Below are 11,590 nucleotides of genomic sequence, written 5' to 3'. Positions count from 1 at the left end.
CAGGATGAGTTAGAGGATTCTGCCAAAGCACAGTACTGAAAAGTTTCAAGGGCTTAAATAAAGGTTCATTCTTCAGTCAAGCTCTATATTCTCCATGAATAGCTGGGACCTCCATGTTATCCTCACTCAGGAACTGGGGAATAGATCAGCTGCCACGTGAAATACTGCAAGATTCTGTGGCAAATGGAAAGAGACAGGTGCTGATTGTGTAGTGTTTCTTAAGGCTTCTTCCTAGATGTGGTGAATCTATATCCATTCACAGTTTATAAACGATGGTTATATGACCTCACCTAGCTTCCAGAGGGCAGGGAAGTGCACTCCTACCACATGTCTAAAAGGGGAACAGTAGAATGTCTGGAGAAGAGCCCGAAGAGCTATACTTCCCAGTCCATAGTCATTATCTTAGGATTCACTGCCAGCTCTATAAATGGATTCTTGAGAAGAATATACCCTAATAGAGTTGTCTAAAGACCTTAAAGATCTTTCAGTTTTGACAATAGAAATAGTAAGTTCAGTAGGGAAAGAACACTTTTAATTTTTATTTTCCCATCCTAATCTTAAGCACATTCTATTTTCAACCCAGCAAGATGGATCCTACCCCATTAGATCATTCAACCAATATTGAGTATCTACCATGTAGCAGGTATTAGACTATAATAATAGACAAAGCAGCCAGGTATGGTTGCACACCGTTGGTATTTCCAGTACTAGGGGGGCTGAGACAGGAGGATGGCAAACTTGTAGCTAGCCTTAGCTACTTAGTGGAGCCATCAGCCACTTAGTGAAACTCTGTTTCAAAATAAAGAATAAAAAATAGGGCTGAGAGCATAGCTTGGAAGTAGAATGCCCCTGGATTCAATCCCCAGTGCAGCAATAAATAAATTAAATAAAAAATAAACAAGGCAAACATCATACAACATTTCTATCATCAAGGAACTCATCATCTATCATAAAGATTGAAATTAATTAGAAGAACCATACTTTAATTACAATTATAATAAGAACTCGGGAGGTACTTCGGTCCTGGAATGAGAATTGTAAGAACAGGGCATAAGAGAATAACCAGCTAGATAAGAAGTTCTTCAGTCTGGGGAATGTGGGCAGAGAGAAATGTTTGTGGGATGGTCAAAAAGTAGGGAAATACCTGGTACTCATGGTAGGAACTGACAGAAATCCAGTATGGCTGTTGCAGCGTATACAAGAGGAAGAGGCAGAAAGCTAGAGACTGAGGCAGGGGCGAGGCCATAGAGAAGGTCATAGGACAAATAAAGGCACTAGTATATTAAGCTAAAAGTGACAGGAAGTCATTGGAACATGTTAGGCAGGAGGGAGACATCAGACATATGTGGTCTGTTCAAAAGGAAATTTACAAGAGTAATTATCAACGTATTAAGCACAAGCATGGCTCATTCCTTCACTCTCTTCAAATCTTCACTCAAATGTCTCTCCTCCATGAGTTCCACCTTCAAACATCTTCCCCAAAAAGACATCTCCACATCCCACACCAGACTCCAGATCCTGCTTATTCTTCTCCTTTATCATAGCACTTGTCATATTCCAACATTTTATTTTATTTTTTGGTGGTACCGGGGTGGAACCCAGAGGCTTTCTACCTTCGGGCTATACTCCCAGACCTTTCTAATATTTTATTTTGTTTTTTTTTTTGTTTTGTTTTTGGTGGTACTGGGGTTCCTGGAAGCCCTCCTTTCTCCGGGCTACATTCCCAGACCTATTTTATATTTTTGAAACAGGGTCTCTTACACCAGCACGGCTGGCTTCGAACCTGCGCGATCCTCCTGTCTCCGCCTCCCAAGCGCGGGGATTACAAGCGTGCGCCACCACGCCCAGCTCTAATATTTTATTTTGAAACAGTGTCTCACTAGGTTGCTGAGAGCCTCACTAAGTAGCTGAGGCTGGCTTCGAACCCGTGTGATCCTCCTGTCTCAGTCTCCCAAGCGCGGGGATTACAAGTGTGCGCCACCAGGCCCGGCTATATTCCAACATTTTAAATCATTTTCTTGCGTATTACCTTGTTGTCTGTCTCCTCTTGCTAGATAGAATGTAAGCTCCACTACAGAAAGGACCTAGAAAGTGCCTGGCACATAGGTGTTCAACAAATATTTGTTTAACTAAATGGCATGTCACATGATATTGTAAGATGGTTTATCTATCAATGTTTATGATTTAATACTCTTACTTTTTAAATAGCTGTTGCCCAAATACATGGTCCTTAGGCAAAGCATATACTGTGATTTAATTCTCTAACATGACAATTGCTCCTGCAGCAGAAATTCATCATCTGCTCACAAAGATTTTGAAAAAAATGTCTTTAGTTGATAAAATATCAAAGGTTTGAGCATATTTGAGTAAGAAAAGATATTTACACTTATTCAGGCTGAGCGTGGTGGCGCATGCTTGTAATCCCAGCATTTGGGAGGCTTAGATATGAGGATCGCGGTTCGTGGCCAGCCTCAGCTACTTAGGGAGGCCCTTTGCAACTCAGTGAGAACCTGTTTCAAAATAAAGAATAAAAAATAGGGCTGGGGGAGTGACTCGGAGATAGAATGCCCCTGGGTTCCATCCCTGTACTGAAAAAAAAAACAAAATAACTTGTTCAGGAATCATGAGGCACAGTGACAGATTAACATTTTTTTTTTTCCTTTTGCCATACTGGAGATTGAACCCAAGGGCATTCTACCTCTGAGCTACACCCCCAAACCTATTTTTTATTCTTTTCATTTTTGAAACAGGGTCTCACTAAGTTGCAGAAGGCCCCACTATGTAGCTGAGGCTGGCTGGGAACCTGTGATTCTCCTGTCTCAGCCTCACAAGTACTGGGATTACAAGCGTGTGTCACCATGCTGACTCAGCTTAACATTTTAAAGATGCTACCTATACCCATTGAAATGTACTGCTATGCTAACAAAATTATTGTTTTCACAAATAGCAATGATTAACCCTTAAAGTCTAGTTTTTAACAATTATTATAGCTTAACTTGAAGATGTTTTAAGACTTTCGGGAAGATGGCAACTGAGAAAAGTAGCATTTACGAGTCCCGCTAACAATCGATCTCTATTGCCACAAAATCAGCACTTTTCATAGCCAGAAAATATCATCAGCAGAGATATAAAAACTGTAAATACAAGGGACAGAGAAAAATATTGCCAACATCATATTAAATGGGGAAAAACTTCAAGAATTCCCCCTAAAAACAGGAACAAGACAAGGATGTCCATTATCACCACTTCTCTTCAATATAGTACTAGAGACTCTAACCAGAGCAATAAGGCAAGAAAAGGAAATCAAAGGAGTACAAATAGGAAAAGAAGAACTCAAACTTTCACTATTTGCAGATGACATGATACTATATTTAGAAAACCCAACAAACTCAACCAAAATGCTTATAGAACTGATCAACAAATTCAGCAAAGTGTCTGGATACAAAATCAATCTTAAAAAATCAGAAGCTTTCCTGTACACCAACCATAAATCCACTGGAAAAAGAAATTCAGAAAATACTTCCACTGAGGATCTCCCACAAAAAAAAAAAAAAAAACTTAGGAATAAACTTAACCAAGGAGGTAAAAGATCTCTACAAAGAAAATTATAAAACACTGAAAAAAAGAAATCAAAGAAGATATTAGAAGATGGAAAGATCTTCCATGTTCATGGATTGGCAAAATAAATATTAAAATGGCCATCCTTCCAAAAGTGATCTACAGATTCAATAAAATGCCCATTAAACTACCAAGATCATTCCTCAGAAACATAGAAAAATCAGTCCTTAAATTTATTTGGAATAACAAAAGGCCCAGAATAGCCAAAGTAGTTCTCAGCAACAAAAACCATGCAGGAGGAATCACAATACCTGACTTTAAAACTATACTACAAAGACATTGTAATAAAAACAGCATGGTACTGGCACAAAAACAGATACATAGACCAGTGGAGCAGAATAGAAGACCCAGAAACAAGTCCACATACTTTCAGCCAATTGATTTTTGACAAAGAGACCAAAACATACGCTGGAAAAAAGATAGCCTGTTTAGCAAATGGTGTTGGCAAAACTGGTTAAGCATATGCAGAAAACTGGAAATTAATCCCACTTTCTCACCCTGCACAAGAGTCAATTCAAGATGGATCAAAGACTTGGAAATCAAACCAGAGACCTTGAAGCTCCTTGAAGAGGGCATAGGTCCAACACTGTAACACATAGGCACAGATAAACACTTTCTCAACAAGACCCCAAAGGCACAACAAACTAAAAGGCGAATCAATACATGAAACTGAAGAGCTTCTGTTCAGCAAAGGAAACTGTCAAGAACCTCAACTGAAAGCCAACAGAATGGGAAATTTTTGCCACCTACCCCTCCAATAGAGGACTAATATCTAGAATATACAGAGAACTAAAGAAACTCAACACTAAGAAAACAAATCATCCAATAACAAAATGGGCAAGCGAACTAAATAGACACTTCACTAAAGAAGAAATTCAAATGGCCAATAAATGCATGAAAAAATGTTCAACATCATTGGCAATCAGAGAGATGCAAATCAAAACTACCCTGAGATTTCACCTAATTCCAACTAGAATAGCAATCATTCAAAACACAAACAACAACAAATGCTGGCGAGGATATGGAGAGGTGGGAACTCTAAAACATTGTTTTTGGGATTGCAAATTAGTGCAACCACTTTGGAAAACAGTATGGAGAATCCTCAGAAGAATGGGAACAAAACTACTATTTAATCCAGCAATACCACTTCTGGGTATCTACCCAAAAGGTAGGAAACCAAACTACCAAACGAATGCATGTGTATCTATGTTCATAGCTGCACAATTCACCATTGCCAAACTATGGAACCAGCCAAGATATACATCAACAGATGAATGGATTACAAAACTGTGGGATATGTACACAACAGAATTTTACTCAGCCATTAAAAAAAAAACCTCAATTCCATCATTTTCAGGGAAATGGATGGAACTGGAGGACATTATGCTAAGTGAGACTAGTCAGTCACAAAAAATAAGAAATCAGATGCTTTCCCTAATATGTGAAAGCTAAGGAGAAATGGGTCATAGGAGGAACTCTAGATGAAGAAGGATATCCTATAGAGGAGCAAACAAGACAACCTAAATGAAGAGATGGGAGGGAGGAAGAAGGAAATTCTCTAAAACACGCAATGTACTTAAACATATCGAAGTCAACCACTAAGTCAAGCAAGGGAAGGAGGGATGGGGAGGGAATGGGGTGGGAATTGGGTAGTGGTTAAATCGATGACGTGTACATGTATGTACACACAAGTTTTTTACCCCAATATGATGTATGAATATAATGCACCAATAAAAATTTTTAAAAAGAACTAATATGTAATATGATGTTGGCAAATTACAGCTTGAAACAATGTCTAGAATTCCTTGGAGAAAGGCCATTCTATTTGTAAAAGCATTGGCCTGCCTTCTTTAATTTTTCTGTGTATCTGAACTTGTACAATCAGTGCTTCCTGGTTTATTTCAGAAATTACATTTTGCAAAATAATCTTCATTGCCAATGTTACTACCCTATGGTTTCATGTTAAACTAATTTATGCACCTGCTGCATTTTAGGTATTGTGCTAGATATAGGTCACTTATTTGTTGGTTTACTCAAACATGTATTTATCTGCACTGAGGAGAGGCACAGGTTTTAAAAGGCAAAATCAGATTGAGTAGTTGCATAGTCAGGAAATTAATTTATCTATTAAAAATGAAAAGGCTTAGTAAAGATATTTAATTTTTATAAAAAGAACATCTAATTAGCATCTATTTTAAAAGTTCTCTTTGTTGTAAGTAAGCAAACAGGGAGATGAGGTTACAATAGAAAATACTGCAGCCAGGTGTGGTGGCACACACCTTTAATCACATCACTTAGGAGGCTGAGACAGGACGCTCAAGGCTAGAATAGTATAACTTAGTGAGACCTTGTTTCAAAATAGAAAACAAAAGGTGTGGGGGTAGAGCTCAGAGGTAGAATGCCCCTAGGTTTAATCCCCAGTACCACACACATACAAAGAAAATCTTTGTATTAAACATATATAGATAATTACACCAAATATAAACATAAAATATATTATTTAGACTATATGCTTATAAAAATAAGGGAATATGTTTGCTTATTATCAAGAGTCTACTTTTTTTTTTTTTTTTTTTTTGCAGGTCTGGAGATGGAACCCAGGGCATTCGACCTCTTTTATATTCTTTATTTTGAAACAATATCTCACTAAGTTTTGGAGGGCCTCACTAAGTAGCTGAAGCTGTCCACGAACCGTGTTCCTCCAGCTTCAGCCTCCTGAATGCTGGAATTACAAGTGTGCACCACCACGCCCAGCTAAGAGCCTTCTTTCTAGATCATTTTTAGACCATTTAGGCATGAAATTACAGTACAAAGCAAAAAGACTAAAACAGGGTTAGGTTTCTGCTGATTCTAACTTTTTGCTTCTGCACCCTTTCTCAGAAAAGGGACTGCTTTATTCATATTTGCAGAAAAAATGCTATTCAAAGTCAGAAACAAGCCTGATCCAAGCCATGTAGGTTTTTTTTTTTTTTTGGTTGTTTGTTTGTTTGTTTTGGTAGTAGGATTGAACCCAGGGGTATTCTACCTCCTAGCTACACTGAAAGCTCTATTTCATTTTTATTTTGAAACATGTTCTCACAGAGTTAGAGTGTCTTGCTAAGTTGCTGGGGCTGTCCTCGAATGAGCCTGCCATCCTCCTGTCTCAATCTCCCAAATACTGGGATTACAGGTGTGCACAACCACACCCAGAAAAAAACGACTTTCAAACTTAGTTCTAGATTGTCTTACCAGCACTCCTCTCAAAGTTGGAGTCCTACCCTTGCCACCAGCCTCTGATTGGGCTCTGCCTCCACAGGACAGATTTGCCTGGATAACCAAGTACCACTTGTGTGGTCCTCTGCTAACTGCAGCCAGTGAACACCAAGTATGTTCTGTCACATTTAAAGTTATCTTCTGATGTGCAATTTGGGCTTAAGCATCTTTGTCCCAAACCCTAGAGATAATCTGAGGTCCACATCCCCCCTTTTTTTTCTTCATCTTTCTGTTGATGAAGCCACCTAAATGAAGTGTCAGAACACACTTTTAGAGACAGTTAAAACAATCTAATCTACAAAAACCTGCTTGTAATTATAAAAATACACATAAATTATATTAGACCATTCTTCCACACATGGAAGAAAATCACTAGCCCAAGATACGCTCATGGTATCTAATTTCCAAAATAAGTCTGTTAATTGCTATTTTTCAGGAAATTCCCATATCAGAAAAAAAATTGCTCACCATGGAATAAGCACATTTCTACTGACATGATTTCAGATAAGCCTCTATCAAGTCGCCCCATCCACAATCATGGCTCTTCATGTACTCTGTGTGGTTAAAAGCTATGCTAGGACTTTTGGTTTCTTGAATCAAGAAGGCCAAGGTGAAGCTGGCAAAGTTCAGAGTCAGTGAGGTATCAAGCCTGAGGGGTATATATCCCACCTTCCAGATGACAATGACACTTGGAGTTATGGTGAATGTCACTTCCAGCTTTGGAGATGGTCACTGTGGAGAACAAAGAAGAAACTGAGGCTCTCCAGCAACGAAGTCCTTCGTCATGGCCAGTCCCCTGTCATTAAGATGCTTCCTCGTGTACATATCTGCACAGAGTGAGGAGGTGAGTTTGAGGGCATGGAAATGCCTGCATGTTGGCCAGCTGAAGCTCAGACAACTGCAACTAGAGAAAGCACAAGATATTTTAGGGAGTTCCTGCTGCCTAGCAAGTGGCAAGGTTGCTGGGGGATTATAGCCCCTGAACAATAATGTACTTGAACAGATGTAATCATCATTAAGAGTTTATAAGCAAGGGATTGATTGTGCATCTGAGACCGGCCTCAAACAGAGGCAGCCACATTGACCATTACTATACTTGGAAATCAGTCAGTAATACTTATACACACAGTTTAGAACAGGCAATGGCTTCTTAATAGGGAATCATGTAATAGTGACAATCAATAACATCTCCAGATGCAAAGCACAGTGACCAGTAATAAGTCGTGCGCTGCCGAGTAATGCTCCTCTTGGGACAGTATCAGGCTAAGAGCTAACATCCTCAGCAAAATTTCAAAGATGCAAACAACAGTATTTGTTAGTTCAGATACTTATCCTCAAAAATGTGTGAACTACTAATGAGAAATACTTTGATGTCTCTAGAAAACACTGTTGCATAAATACTAACTTGTTTATTTGACCCATATTCTATTACTTTTGCCCATGAAATCAAACCAGAGTTTTCCTATAGTGCCAATGTTCGTTTTCTCTTATCAGCAAAATCCTGAATGAACTTGACAGGCTGTAGAATAAAGTCAGCAATAATGGAAACAAATGAGCTGTCTCTTTACATCTACCGGATAGAGGAGATGGACCATTAACATCCTCACAGGTGTTATTAAACCAAATACACAGCTCTGATAAGGTCCATCCAGAGCCAGCTGATACAGACTTCAGAATCCAAGTGCATGCATGAGTGATGCCAGAGAATTGCTAGATCTTTGTTGTTTTATGCATATACTTAAAATCATTCACAATAACAGAAAAAAATAGCAGCTTTGGGTTGAAAGGGCAAAATTTTCTAGGTTAAGACATCTTCTATTAACTGAGTCATAAATACATAGAGTATGAAATATCAACTGACAATTTTCTCTATGGACAGTCATTGGCAATCTAGCATTATTTTAATCTACTTCCTACTTAAAAGTGAAAATGTGATTCTCAGCTAAAAACTGAGTTCTCCAAACTAATGCTCTATTACTAATTCTTTTTTTGTGGTGCTAGAGATTGAATCCATGGGCATTCTCCTCTGAGCTACACACCCAGTCCTATTTTATTTTTTATTTGGAAACATGATTTTGCTAAGTTGCCGAAGCTGGCTTTGACCCTGCAATCCTTCTCTCCCAGTCTGCCGACGACTAGGATTACAGGCATGTGCGACCATGCCTGGCCCAAACTAACATTTTAAAAGAAGTAGAATTATATATTTTGTTTTATTATACATTGGGAGGAGTTAATTCAGAAACTTTCTGACATGAAACTGGTGTATTTGAATAAGCTGTAAACTTAGAGTCTGCTAATTTTATGAACTTCCCACAACAATGCTCTGTCCTAGGCATGACTCCTGAGTGTCTGAAGCCTAAGTCCTCAGACAAAGGAAAGTACTAGAGGCAAAGTAGAAAAGAAACTCAATATTGTTAAATGCATTATGCTCTGGAAAGAGTAGGGCTTTCCTTGTTCCAGCCAAAATTAGTTTAAACAGGAACATAGCAGTTCATTCTCATCTGGTTATACAGATGAGGTATATTTGAGGTAATAGCCTAGATTTTTCCATCTCTCTTTAGTATTCTCTTAAATGGAGAAAAAGAAGTGGTTGATCACTAAGAGGTAAATATGTGTACATCTATGTGTGTGCATGTACTTATATAAGTAAATATAAGTATATACACACAAACACACTTATCTTTTGCATGAAGACCTTTTGAACCGACCGGTATTGTACATGTGTTCTAGTTACACAATTTGAAGGAGTGTGTCCTTCACCCCACTCCACTGCAACATGCTGGAGCTGTACAGAGAAATACATGTTCTTCTGTAACGCCCATGTGGTGATCTAGCCAGTGCATTCAGAGTCATTTCCCCTAAGCAGCACAGAATATAAATAAGTATAGACCAGTACAAATAACAGAAAATAGAGGAAAAAGTGAAATAATGAGAGGAAAACCTAAAGAGACACACACTTGAAGGTGGCATACTTGCCCAGCATGTGTGAGGCCCTGGGTTCAACACCCGTGGGGATTGGGGAGAAGTTTTACCTGGGAAATCTTCTTCAGATAGACATTCCTGCTTGTCTCCTTTCTCAAAGAAAAAAAATTTATGCCAAGAATTCCCTTGCAATCATCTCTTTAAAACTAAAAAATAAAAGATTGAGGTTCATTAATGGGAATACTACCATCAGCTATGTGAATATTCCAGTGTCACTCTGGTATCCTGTTTTTGGAGGGAGGGTGGCAAGGAGGGGCACCAAGTGCTGTGTGCATGTATGTCAATGTCAATATGATTTACATTATGATGTGAGACTATAATGCACCATTAAAAGCATAAAAAACTGAAAAGGAAATAAACTTGCTATTTCTAACAGCATTGCTGTACAATGTCTATTTGCATATGTATATATGTGTTCTACTCTAGTCTCCTGAGAATTATAGGATCTCACCATGATAATATTGAAGCAAACCTGTTCACATCTAAGGAGCTATGTCAATTATTAATTTTCTCACTTTAGAAATGATACTAATAGAGTAGGGCATGATGGCACATGTCTGTAATCCCAGTACTCAAGAGGCTGAGGCGGGGAAATCGCAGATTCAAGGACAGCCTCAGCAATTTAGTGAGACCCTCACAAATTTAGCAAGACCCTGTTTCAAAATAAAATATAAAAAAGGCTGAGGGTATATCTCAGAGGTAAAAATGTCCCTGGGTTCAATCCTCAGGGCCAAAAAAAAGGAAAAAGAATATTAGTAGAATAATATATCATGCAGAACTCTATAATTTGAATCGTAGCTCCAAAAATAAAATAAAATAATGAAAATATAATCCTATATTAGTGAAATAATTCATTCCATCAACCATGACTCACAAAGTACCACTCAGTCTCATTTGTTGGCCCTTGTTTATTAGCTGTGTGACTCTGGGCTTAAAAACTTGCTTAATGCCAGGCGTGGTGGCTCACGCTTGTAATCCCCACACTTGGGAGACGGAGACAGGAGGATAGCACAGGTTCGAAGCCAGCCTCCCTGGCTTTAGAGACCCTGTTTCTAAATAAAAAGTATAAAATAGGTCTGGGAGTGTAGCCCGGAGGAGGAAGGGTTTCCAGGAACCCCAGTACCACCAAAAAAAATAAATAAATAAAACACTTGCTTAATGTTGCTGGGCATGGTGGCACATGCTTGTAATCCCTACACTTGGGAGGCTGAAATAGGAGGATCTCACAGGTTCAAAGCCAGCCTCAGCTACTTAGTGAGGCTCTCAGCAACTTAGTGAGACCCTATTTCCAAATAAAATATATATTTAAAAAATAGGTCTGGGAGTATAGCCGGAGGTAGAAGGCCTCTGGGTTCCACCCCCAGTACCATTAAAAAAAAAAAAAAAAAAAAAAAACTTGCCCAATGTCACATAGCTAATCAGAGCCACTTCTGAGGACTCAAACCAGGGCTTGTCCAATTTTATAACGTAAGATATTAGCCACATACATTTCAGATCATAAGTTTTAAAAATAAAGACTTTTCTGACAAAATAAATTATTAAATGAGAGTCTACCATAATACTATTATGCTTTTATCAGAAGGGAGAAGGGATGAGGGCAGTGGAATGAGAATGTGATTGGCAGTGTGACAGCTGGAGTTCCCGAATAGGTTGGCCATCCCTCACCCTGTGATACAGTGAGAACAGCCTCACCTCACCAGTCTTGAGTTTCCTCTCACATAAAAAGAAGGAACTAGCC

The sequence above is a fragment of the Muscardinus avellanarius genome (genome assembly GCF_963383645.1).
Source record: "Muscardinus avellanarius genome assembly, chromosome: 8".
NCBI lineage: Eukaryota > Metazoa > Chordata > Mammalia > Rodentia > Gliridae > Muscardinus > Muscardinus avellanarius.
Note: the sequence above shows the minus strand (reverse complement) of the source record.